The sequence below is a fragment of the Thermobia domestica genome, chromosome 7 (genome assembly GCF_964235325.1).
Source record: "Thermobia domestica chromosome 7, izTheDome1.hap1.1, whole genome shotgun sequence".
NCBI lineage: Eukaryota > Metazoa > Arthropoda > Insecta > Zygentoma > Lepismatidae > Thermobia > Thermobia domestica.
In genome coordinates, this window is record NC_137460.1 from 282,770,837 (window position 1) to 282,784,360 (window position 13,524).

Here is a 13,524-nt window from a genome sequence, read left to right on the forward strand (position 1 = left end):
TCTTTTCAATCTTCATTCAAATAATGCACAGACAACACATCAACCGAAAACACACAATATGGCGTATGTTCATGTTACCTTATTGTCATGGATACATTCTTCGGTACAAATTTACTGTACCCATAAATCTTCCATGTTCCCACTAGTTCATGGGTAAGGGCTGAGATGCGTTGTGTACCCACTAAAGTCTTCGGTACATTGAATTCTCATAGGTACATCAGCAAAGTTCCTTCTATTTCATGGGTAATTGTGCAAAATCATGAGTACTGTTTTTAGAGTGTATCAGCAGTGGAACAACTGACCGGTGGAAGATTTATCGTGAGTAAGTGAATAATTAATTATTCGAGCCACCTAGCCACCTTTTTATTGAAGGAAAGCAAATAGAAATGAAATGAAAGGTTGAAACCATCAAATAAAATTGAAAAAATCTACTTGACCGCTTGTAATCTCTTAATGTTCTCTTAATTTGTGTAATTCAGATTCAGCAACACATTCTTTGCACAGTTTAATTAGGTTTTTTTTTTTAGTTGTATCGTAAAGTGGTTTCTTTGTTATTCGTTAATATTTGTCTTGAAATTAATAATTTTCATATATTTCTATTTTACGGTCAACCGTATGTGCCCAGCTTCGGGTTTTCGATAAGATATAAGTTCGGATGTAATTGTGATTTGCCGTAGTAAAGCTCGGGTGAATGCTTAGGTTTATAGAGTTTTAACAACGGCAAAAAAAAAAAAAAAAAAAAAACACGATTACAAACACATAGTGACCATGACAGGACAAAATGATCAATCTTCGGATGTAATTGTGCCCGAAGATACTACTGATTTACTTGGTAAACACGAAAGTATTTAGAACAGGTATTGTAGTGTTTGCGTATAGAATCCAGAGTTTGAGTCACGTAGTATATGTAGCAAACTAGTTAAATTTAATTTCCTTGGAAATAGTTCAAACTTGTGAAAAAGGAAAGAGAAAATAATAAGCAGGCTTTAAATAACATAAAATAAATTTAATTACTATAGAAATATTACTAGTATAAGTTTTTCGTAAGACATTAAAATATAACATTTTTATCTTTGTTCGCAAAGTTTTCCAACCGTCAACTTCCAATATTACGCACAGATGAATAAACACTAATCAGCAGATCACAGCCAAACACACACCAATATAGACATAACCTTCTGTTTACACCTTTATTTATACTTATGCTAAGAATATTGTGAGAAAATAATTATAGGATACGTGTTAAGCAGGGGAGGGGGCAATTGCCCCCCCCCCAAGAGTTTGAGGAATACATATACTTTAATCATTGTATCATCATCAATCAAATCCTTCAGACGTCTTCCTTGTGACAAAGTGATCTGTACGATTCAACATAGTCATATATGGGACTATGCGAAATAAGAACGAAGATGTAGCTATTTACAATATATAAGTTATCTGCATATAGTATTTTTCCACATTACTTGTAATAATAACTAACTTAGTGTTGTTCAGCTGTAAATTTCTCCTCAAGGGATAGAAAGAAAATAAAAATAGAACATGATTCAACTAGGAAAAAAACTGCCTTTTCTGAAACATGAACCTAATTAATCATTAATAACCGAACGTCACGTTTGGATCGTAGTTATCTAGCATCTGTGTAGCAAAGAAAGATATGCTTAATAAAACAAATGGGTTACACACGTACAATCTTTTATTCAAAAGCTATCATACATGAAGGGATTTTTTCACCCTTTCAAAATATACCTCTAGGGTTTTATAATGTGAGCATTTGCATGTTCATTTCAGCTTCAGTCACATCGCACTTTATGTGTGTTCATTTGCCTGTCAACATCGCGCTTTGTTCATCCCTTTTCCCTACAAAATGGAAAAGGAAAAAAATTCTGTTAAAAGACGAAGTGAGTGCAAATATTCATAAAAAAATAGCCACAGAAAAATCTAATAATTACGTTAAATACGTATGGATGTATGGAAAGTAGTAGGGAGATGACACTTGTTGGAATTACTCGCTTTATTATTATGATCCAGTCATAAGACAATGAGACCTGTTTTGCTTGAATTGAAAAATCTTTTCGCTAGAAATATGTAAGTACATGTGATGCTGCGAATCAGTCGCGCTTCTGACAAGAAGTGAATATAATACTAAGTATTAATTATAAACCAACAACGAACTTTAAAAAGCAGAGAAAGCACACGAAGTTTGGATTTAGTTCGCATAGCGATGAATATATAAAGTTAGCCTTTAAATCAGTAATCAAGCCAAAAGGCAAAGACAAGCAACATAGCTAACTGTCCAGGCCAATCGAGGCACACACACATTCCAGTTCGAGCTTTGGATAATGACGTTTGTCTCTTTTATTCATTGTTGAACATTACTGTCCGTTGAGGTAAGTAAAAAATTGTTTCAACGAAAGAAAAAAAACTCTATCCATTGAATTCATTTACTTTCTCTTGTATCAGATGTCATGTAAAAAGTGGAAAACGGAACATATGAAGCCAAATTACTAGCATTACTTCGTTACAAACCTTGAGATAGAAGTTAGAAAGGAGCAACTAAGTAATAAACAAAATACAATATTGATACAAGTATTTGCAATGGGATGACCAAAAATTACCCGAACCGTACAAAAAAGAACAAGATTTCCGCTGGACACACACACACACACACAATGAAGATAATGTGAATCAACTGTGGTGTAGAAAAGGGTGTCTACTGGTACTTGAAATACTGGTAATCTACTGGTATTTGATTTTCTTACTGGAAATATTGGAATGTACTGGAAATTATTGTCTAATACTGGAGAAATGTAAAGATTTCCTTTGAGACCCTTCAAGATGGCAGTCCCATTATCTGGGTGTAGGTGATGATAAAATGAATTGGTCAAACATTGAAAGAACTTGGTAATTCGAGAAAGAAAATCAATAGTGTTTCCTTTTTTTTTAACCCACTAGTTTCTATGCATTCTTTCCATCAGAATATTGAAGAACTAGCTTTATCAACACATTTTAGAGCTTCTTGAATATCATAGTATGACCTTTTTTTTTTAAATCCAGGCTGGTGTTTTGAAAATTTGTAAGTCTAGACGTCAACTCCAGTAAACACCCTGTAGAATCCCGAAGGACGATCGCCCCCAAGCAGTCTTTTGGCATGTTTATAGTTTATGTGAAAGTATATCGTGTAGGATTTCTTGGGACATGGCAAAACAACATTAAAAACGAAGACTGCCTGGCCTGTATGGAGATAAAAATACAGAACTATAATAATTACAATAGCCACCTACACTGGCGCGCGTTGGTCATAAAACGTATTTAGTAGCGACACATCCCACTTCGTAAATGGGTTTCCATGCCTATCGCGGGTGCGTTACACATGCAAAGAGAGTGTATTATTAATTTTACAACGACTTTTCTGAACTATTAAGTAGGATCGCACAATGGTGTCTTTGGTGCGACATCAACAATACATTATAATACAGAATAATTTTCTGTATTATAATTGATTGCTTGAAGCTTCCGTTCACCACGTCGACTAAGCAAGAGCAAGCAATTTACAAACCTAAAAGTGTCAATATGTTACTTACGTTTCTCTCTTTTCATTCTTTCCGTAGCGTGACGAAGCAAGCATTGAACTGGTCTTTTGATCTCAGCATCTGTAGCAAATTTGCTGGACGCGTGTTGCCTCACTGTCTCTGGAAATATAACATTGCTGAATGAGAAAAACTGGCAAATTTCTGCAATAGATATGTGTGATAACAAGAAGGAATATGAAATATTCGACATGCATTTCAATAGGTGAAATGAGGTTCCAAAAGTTATGGGATACAAAGATAATAGGGCTATCGTGCTATGCCTTCTCGAGCATGGCGAGTGCAGCAACTTGGAATGGCATGGACTCGACAAGTCGGTGGAAATCCTTCATAAAGTCTTGGTTGTTGGCTATTATGACGTGATTGTTGCAAGTAAAACGTGTGCACAAATGGTTCGTACGATGATATCGTACATGTTTCTATTAACTTTATGTCTAGCAGTATAGTTGGCCGATTCATTGTTTAGAATGCTCTGCAAATCAATCGCGAATAATTTTGGCTTGCTGATATTTTCTAGGTCAATCGGACTGGAGGATCCAAGAATGCCATATAAACACGCACCACATAATTACAGGCCACAAGCTTGTAACTGCCTTGTTGACAACTTGAGTCTACGGCGTCTAGAGTCTCCGCCACATACGCGCTCTACCATCAGTTCGTATCAACTGGGATCATGATCAGTATGGCTATCCGGCATATTGGCAGTTATCAAGAGCAACACACACATTGATAGTTTTCGTCGTAGAAGCAACATCACGGTCAATGACCTTTTACAGAAGTTCAAGTAACAGAAGTCGAGTGCTATGTGCATTTATATTTGTTTTCCGCAACACATGAAGTGGTTCTATACCGCTATCCCATAACTTGTAGGACTTTAGTGTATTTCAAAAAAAAACATCCTAATTTTATTTAAAATCACGAAGCATTTCAGACACGTGGTAGCTTGTAATTCTACCTTATAACTAAGTTTAGAGGTTTTTCAAAACATGAGAAATATTTGTGTACTATACCATACTTCATTCTTATCGAAGTTGGTTGTTTTCAATGTTTCAGTTAAAAATATTTCTCGGACATTAAGAAACACCAAAAAAATACTCAATATATTGTACACATAGCGAGAACATATACCATTATATTCACGATACATACTAAGATTTATCGCACAACAAAAAATTTTCGAAGACTGGGCTTCAGCTAAATGTTTGTCTCCGACGGTGTGGACAAGAAAAAAAAGAAATTAAATCAAGATAAAAAAGAAAGAAATAAAGCAAATTTTTTAGGCACTCAAGGTGTATCTGACACATTCAAGCCGGTTGTCTGGTTGTGTAGATTTATTAGTTTCATTTGGTGTCTCTTGTGGTTTGTTTTTTGAAAAATGTTGATTGATTTGTCTGTTGTAGGTATGGTAAATGCCTGTTTTATTGATGATTTTTTTCCGTATGTAGGTTTTTTTTAAGAACATATTGGCTGAGCACATATGTAACCATGATCAACGTTTTTAAAAAATGTTCTAGAAGGGTCTTAGCTCTTCGTAGTCTCCTGTGGCAACGGGCCTGCTACATCTTAAACATACACATAAAACTGAATAAAACTGAATTAGAAACATATTTGAGGCTGGCTACTCTTTTGGGATTTCAAAACTCCCTTACTCCAAGTTTTCTCACAAAATTTTACACTAAGTTACTCAAATGGGTACTTTCGAATTTTGAAAATAAATAACACACTTCAGCTATACTATAGTGGATAAGAAGAGCTAAGTAAGGAATTGTAGAAGCATAAGAATATTTTAAATGTTACAGAAGTTATAAATATGTATCTCTATTTGGCAACTTTCAGTCTGAAGCTTAGCACAATTTACATTACCATTAGTGCACCACAAAAATACAGTAGTCTACCTCTGTATGCACGTTTACATTACAAGAAACCTAAACTAAAAGGAAAACGTAAATTTCAAGATGATTATCAAAAACAAGAACTGAAAAACTGATTGATACTACTCTAATTTAAATTTAAAACTTCACAGCATGGGACCTAAAACTGCAAGCAAGTTACGCCACAAACGTTCCTTATACATTTAAAAGTGATCACCAGCATAACAAAAAATGAGTAGTAAAAAACTGCACAATTGTAAGTTAAAATACTTCGATTTGACAAATGTACATGACTCGCACATGTCCTGTTACCTATAATTTATATGTATAACATAGGAGAACCGAACTACCGCTCTTCTTTTAATCACGTAATAGTTTACTTCTTTTAGTGCTCAGCCAACAGAAATGGGGATACTATCTGTCTCACCCATAAGAACAGTATGGGTTCCTTTACAATAAGTCATACAGAAACAAACTGGTTTTGCAGTGATTCTTATGTTTTCAGTTAAGCTCAAATTTCCCGTTTTTTTAAAAAAGAAATCCCTGACTTTTCCAGAATCTTCAAATTCAGTGGCTTTTCGCGGTAGGTGGCAACCCTATATTTGTCGTTTGTAAGAAAACATACATTTTCTTCTCGTAACTAAATATATTCAACAGATACGGAGCTAAACATACCAAACGTCTCCTAAATGCTGGATCATTTGCAATCCTCCTCTCACACTCATAGAGGTCGTCCAGCGTTTGAAGAGGGAAATTCTCCAGCGGCGATCTTCCGTTATATTCCTCTACTCGTTGGTTATCATTCGTCTTGAACGTTCTAATAGTGTCTAACTTTTCTTCTGAAGACAATCCACTTCCCGATATGCTTTCATCATATGTTAGCCTCTGTGAAGAATATAGGGGCTCCTCCACATCTAAAGTATTACCTCGAACATTTGCTGACACGTAACCAGTGATCGGGGACGTTCCATTGTTTGATTCAATATTAACTTCCCTATCTGATGATACAGTCTTCTCACAGATAGATAACATTAATTCATCTGTCACTTCTTTTATCCGTCTTCGTAAATGCCTCGAAGATATGCAATCTGCGGATTTTCTCTTTCTTTCCATTTCCTAGAATTAGTGAAAAAAATCAATGCTTGAAATTTCAGCAGGGCTCGCAAAAGCCATGTTTGAAAACAGAAACAGCTTTGAGTTTAAAACCAGACTTTTTTTGTTAGTTTAAACCAGGTTTTTTGGTTTAAATTGATTTGCTTTAATTATTTAGATTACATGTGAATAGAACTAATTTCGTTTGACCTTAGCTCCCTCATTGCTGTATGGTTAGCGTACGCGCCTTTGATGCGGGAGACTTGGATTCGCGATGGGTGCTCATGTGACTCAGATTCCACGTTAAGCTGTAGTTGCACTGCTACTGAGAGACCCTCCACTCCAAGCCCAGATTGTCCTTAACATCTTTATGTAACAGCGGAGACCTTATGAAGGATGTAACCTAATGGTTAAAGTGGGATCAAATCACTTACCCAGTTTCACCCAAGAAAAACTGTCCTCCGCCTGGCCTGGAACCCAAGACCTAGCTCGACCCTCTGTAGACTCATGTACAGAGGAGACCTGAAAGAAATGTGTTATATTGATCTTGCGTACTTGTGAATATTTTAAGTTACTTTAGAAAGACAACTGCACAAGTGAAATCACGGTACAGATTATTGAGGTGAGCGAGCCTTTTTTTAAAAAAACAGAACTAGTCCCAGGTATTTGGTGACCGAACTTGGCAGGATCATAGCCGACTAAGTTTCAGAACTAGAAGTTGCGAAACCTTATTGGCTACATCCACATCTTATCAATTGGACTTTTCAGTTTTAATTTTAAAGTTCCAGACTTTTTTAAGAAACAAACGTCGCTTTTAGCGAACTGGCTATTATACAGTGACAATAAAATAAATTTTAACACCATGTGCGTTGATTTCCTCGGGGTTTTCCCATTTCCTTACATTTCTTTCATTTCACCATTTCACTTATTATTATCATCAGTCTAATTTAGCCTAGGGCATAACCCTAGGAAAATTAGTATGAAAAATATCTGCTTATGAAAAATCACACCGGCACGATTAAAGCGGGAGCTTTTCGATGTAAAATATATATATATACCGCTCAGCTCTGTACTGAAACTGCACAATCCCGATTCACAGAATACTATCCGCATTAGAATAAAGTGAAGTGGGCGAAGCCCAAATTCTGTTGTTCCCTAGTAAAAAATCAGATTGTAATTATGCTAAGGTACTGATTGCACCAAACCAAACAAGGTGCTTTTTACGAAAACTTGTATTTTAAGCGCATGACTTATCTTCATTACATCATTTTTATCGATGTCTACTTTCGGAACAGCCTTTTATGTTGTGAAAGGGCTCACCAACCTCCTGTTGCATAAGGATGTTAACGCTACACAAACTTAGTTATATGTAACCTAAATGAATAAAGAAATCAATTTGAACAAAAAGTAACAATGTAAAAAAAAATATGGTTTAATCAAATTCTTTTCTTTCGACAAAACATGGTTTCTGCCAACCCTGGCAATAAGATGGATTTATGAACAGTAAGCACAATACGTTCTAGCTTTCCATTACTTTTACATCCAACACCGCCTTCCATCACTCACTGGCCGGTGTAGGACAAAAGCTCACTAGACCTTTTGTCTAAGCTGACTAAACATATAAATAAAAGAAACATATGACTCGGATAGTCATCCATATTTTTCGATTATATTTGCGAATTACCACTTTTACGTAAATCACACCGTGCAGATTAAGAATGAGGTAACCTGTTCCATCCAATATTACCCTTCACAAATATTGTTTTTCTATTTTCCTCCTCTTTTCAGAATACAACCCTCGCTCAGCTTTTACAATTTGAGTTACTGCAGTACTTTTATCTTTTCTTATATTACAAATCGTTGTCATAAAAAAATCTAAACTAGTATATTTTAATATATTAGCATTAAATTAGGTTTGCGTATTTTGCGAATAAAATCCAATAAAGTGCGTGAAGAGTGCAGTTGCCTAACTGGGATGGCATTTAGTATCTCCCCCAACTCGATCCATGACTTCGGAACTGGTACTGCAGCTCAGTGAACCATTGTGCTAATGAAAGAAAAAAAAACTGCGGGGTTTCTCACCCTTTTCGCTCGTTCAGCTATATTTCGTAACGCAACTAAGTCACTGTTTTTCAGTGAAGGCAAAAACCATGGTTTTTATTGAAAAAAACTAAAAAAACCGTTTTTTGGGGTTTAAACCAGGTTTATTTGTTTAAAATTATTTGCTCTATATATTCATATCATATATGGACAGAAATAAGTTTGTTTCGCCTTGATGTTATTATGCAACAGCCTGGTTATGCTGGAAGGGGTCACATAAGCTTAAAGCGGAATAAAAAGTGCTTCTCGAGTTACATCCGAGAGAAATTGTCCTCCATTTGAACTCGGAACCAGGACTAATTGGCCACAAATGCGATACGTCTGCCGACTCACTCACGAAGGAATCCTGATAAAAATACGTTGTACTGATCTTTACATGCTTCTTAATATAGCTCTCAAGAGTCATTTCAGAAGGACAAAAAGATAAACAGTTGCACAAGTGAAAACATTATACTGAATTACATATGGACAATTTCAAAGTACTACGGAGTACAGAAGAACTAATTTAATTCAAGTTAGTTAACAACGACTTATATTGGTCCAAATTAAAGAAATACAACGATTTAATTTGCATATCACAAAGATACGAATTTTTGGGTCCACTTTGGCTCAGACTCATTTATACATAAATAGATATCGAAGATACTTCTCATTTCACTAAATGCCTCTCGTGGGGTCTGTATGACCCTCCCCCTCACACACAAAGTACGGAATTTCGATGCATTTTATCAATAGTAAACATTGAAACAAAACAACATTTAGAATGTTTCTTTGATTGCAATTACATAACAATAATAACTACAAAAAATCACAAAACAAACATTTATAAACTCACAAAAAAAAAGGAGTTGCTTTTGTAGTGTAATCTTTTTGAGTAATGAATGAATAAAACAGCTGGTTTAAACCAGCCAACCCTGCTTTTTTTAATCAATATCACTACCGTAAAAGACTGGAGGAGAAACAAAAAGCAACCCCCTAATTGAATTTCATTAAGACCTTAGTTCTTCGCATAAAATCTTTCGTCACTAGTGCCTGATAACCCGTATCACGCTTCACAGTCTCGATATTTGAAAATTCTAACCTTTCAACCTCCGTTACGTTTTGAAGGGGTTCGACTATTATTTGTAGTTGTAATTCGCAAATATGTTCGGGGGGCTTCTAACACCGTTCGCTCGCTCAGGTAGACCTACATTTCGTAAAGTAAATAAACCACTTTTAATTGAAACATTAATATAGTGGAGAGATGTAACTCAAGCTACGTAAAAAAAAAAAAAAGCCTCCACCGTACCCTTTAAACGGTTTCATTGCATCGTCTTTGCAAGTTTCAACACTATGATGAAATTTGCATGAGATACGTCAGGTTAAAATTTGTAAAAAGGCAGATTCTGCTGCGCTGCTTTTAAGTGCAACACTGTTGTGTTTGCTTAAGTCACTTCACAACAGAAAAGAAACACAAAACATATGATGAAAGCAGTTTTAATTGAAAATAATCAATGTTCATCAATTTCGTTAACACCTTGGCGGGTTAACTTTAGCAGACGGCTCTACCAAAAGAAAAATTTATAGGTCGAAAAATATTAGTAGTAAAATAGTAAAACGGTAATATAATTGTTTAAACTCATAAACCATATGGGGCCGCGGTGGCTCAGAGGTAGAGCGTTTATCTCTGGTGCTTGGGGTCCCAGGTTCGATCCCAGCTCGCGCCAAGTGAACTCTGTGGTGGACAAACACCGTCTCCTACCTCTTTCTTCATTCCACCATTTCATTCATTTCTGATCATCACCGTTTCCCTTAGCCTCGGTGCACATTCGTGAGACGTTAAACTAGATATTTCATTTCATTCAATTTCATAAACCATATGTGGTAGTAAGTAACATAGGAAAGTATGTTATGGTGGAACTATTTGCTAAGGCAGAAGGCGGCTGAATACAAGTTAGGAACGAGATGGTAAGTGGTGTATCTGAAGATTTGGGAAATGGTTAGAAACAATGGTTGCAGTGCTAAGGCAAGGTTCTAGATTACTGGTCCCCCTTCCCATTGAGCAGTAATAAAAACAGAAAACAACGTGCCCTGCGGGGCTCTAATCCGCCTTCACTCGCTAACGCTTGCTCGGCAATACTGTATCAGTTAATTGTACAAACTTTAGTACAGAAAGAAATCTACCCATCTACTAATCCACATCGGGGACCAGTAATCTAGAACCTTCCCCATGCAAATCATGTGTCACTTCAAAGGAAGAAAACAACTTGCCCTGCGGGGCTTCTAAGCCCCTTCAGTCGATCAGCTATAAGTTTTGAGGAGCGTTTTGTAACACTAGTGCTCCAAATCTAGTAAAAAATAACTAGACAATATTTGCTCATCTTCGCTTTACCACACATATCTTAACAAAATCCCAGAGGCTGGTGCTGGACACTAAATGGCTGCTTATCAGTTTGGTACATCAGGTACAATGCAGGTTTTATGGTAAATCAGTTTGCGTGCTTATTCTTAAACTGAACGCCATATTTTCAGCATGAAATAACAGTGTGAAATAAGAATAAGAAGGTTTTAGATAATTATTTGAAACATAAAAAGTGAAAAATATTTTAAAAGATTCCGACCTATTGTAAATCTGCCCATATTAATCCATTGTTCATAGCATTCCTGCTCTGTTGAACTTTAAACATTGAGTACTACGGCTGTACGATCACCATTTCATCTCTTTTTTTACAACTAGAATAACAACAACTCTTTTTTTTTTAAATCACTAAAATTTTCATTTCACACACTTACCGAAATCAATTATACTGCAGACTAAAATCTGTTGGAACACAAAATATTCCACTAACATCTACCACTGCGTCACCGCTGAACCTCACGTATTCCTTCCAATACCACAAACCACAATGCAATTGTGACAAACAAATCACGGTTCCGAACGCGCACCACAGCACTGAGGACCAGGCGAAATTTTATGGTTTATATTTTCTTTTCTGCTGATTTTTAAACATATTCTTTTCTTATGAGAGAAATACGTATAATTTTGTGAATTTCTATTTCCCGTTGCTAGTGGCCATCCTGCGGGACAACCGTGGGATTCCCATCCATATAGACCCATGCCTGTCCCAAGCGGGACTTCCCTGGGATGACCTATTTATATCCTGGATTTTTTAGGATCGTTGTGGGTCATATGGGACGTCCCGTGGACTACTTCTGCTATTGGGGATGATTTTTTAAGTTCCATTTCCATTTGCAGTAAAACGTAAGGTAATTGTTTAGTATTGGTGGGGCCAAAACTAGCAAAAAGTAGGATGATTTAGGGAAGAAATGAGTTGATAGTGATGTTCAAGTAGTCAAGAGAGTATCGAACACATTTGTTTAGGGCAGTAACGGATTTATACAAAACGGAAAGGTAAGTGGAAGTGATTTATGTGAAAAAAGAAAGTGAATTGTCGGTAACGAAGATAAAAAACAACGTGCCATGGGGGGTTCTAACCCGCCTTCATTCGCTAACGCTCGCTCTACAATGCTGTCTGAATTTAATGTTGGTAACGTAATTTAACGTATGAAACCATAAAACAACCGCATCGGAATAGAATATCGCAAAAAAGTAGGTGCATAAGCTGGCTCCCAATGTTAAAGAACAGCCAAAATTAGCAAAGTACTAATTTACAAATGAAGAAAATTAACCATTTTGTAAAATAATTTAGAATTATGTATAATTAGAGATTAAGTGCTCTTAATAAACCTTGAACCACCATTAGTAATAGACGTCGATCTGTCTGCTCTCTCTGACTCGAATTTCTGAAGAGGTAGGCTACTTGAACTTCTTTTACATGTGAATTAACGTATGGAATTTCAAGAAATAGATAGAATGAAGGGTCGTGTATGGAATCAGGTTGAGTAAATCCACTTACATATAAATTTAAACTGTTACTATATAATTTTTTCACACATATTTAATTGATAGAACGTATTGTAAATAAATATACATTTATGTGTACTGTCTAAAAATAATCAAGTGGTAATAAGGTAACATAAACCGTTCAGAATGTACATTTTAAAGAATCCTCTGAGGACAACAATAATAATATATTGTGATATAATAATTAATTGAACTTCGAAATCATAATATAGTAATATAATGCAATTTTCTTTCTGATTTTATATAAATTCCCATTTTGGGAATCTTCCCGAGAATATTCCCGAAAAATATCTTTCCGGGAATTTTCCCATCACTAGTCGTGACATCCTCATATATATATATATATATATATATATATATATATATATATATATATATATATGTGCCTTCTGCGTGTGTGTGCCTCCCCAAATATGCAGAGAAATGGGCGCCCTTGCGTAGTACTATATACTTGGGTACTTGCTAGGAATTACAGAAGGTTATTCGTTTTATACCCACCCATTTTCGGTTCGGTGCTGCCACCTGGCGTATCATAATGGAATTATGGTCACCTTACAAGGGCAGTGTTTGTCTGACCTGGAATACTAGGAGACACATTTAAAGATGCTTTTATCATGGAATCTGGAAAGTCCTCAAAACTTTCCCTTCTGTTCTTTGAGATATTTGTTAGAGATTTATGACCCCGTTACCTGAAAATCAACGTTGCTACTTCCGTCTATTGTCCCTTTCTTTTGTCTACCATTCATTGTTTTTTTTTTTTTTTTTTTAATGATGAATTTTGTTGTTTATGAAAGGTTACGGAAGTACGGCAACATTGAAGAGAATGACAGCGCACGTGCTGCTTAAGATCAGCCCTGGGTTGTGTGGGGGGAAATGTGTAGTGTTTGGGGCAAGAGATCTCTAAGTTTGTCTCCAATAGTTACAGTAGGTGCGTGAGTGATGGTAGTGACTGTTATCAAATGTCACCGAA

General features: G+C 35.9%; 1 long non-coding RNA gene across 2 annotated transcripts; it reads right to left on the bottom strand.

Moving 5' to 3' along the window:
- Positions 1–1,681: 1,681 nt before the first annotated feature.
- Positions 1,682–11,930, bottom strand: LOC145689084 (uncharacterized). Of its 2 annotated transcripts, XR_014132089.1 has the most exons (4): positions 11,423–11,930; positions 6,985–7,072; positions 3,582–3,689; positions 1,682–1,857 (listed from the first exon to the last, which is right to left on the bottom strand). It is a non-coding gene; the product is annotated as an uncharacterized LOC145689084 (long non-coding RNA). The 2 variants fall into 2 exon arrangements; XR_014132088.1 differs by lacking the exon at positions 6,985–7,072.
- Between the last annotated feature and the right edge of the window lie 1,594 nt (positions 11,931–13,524).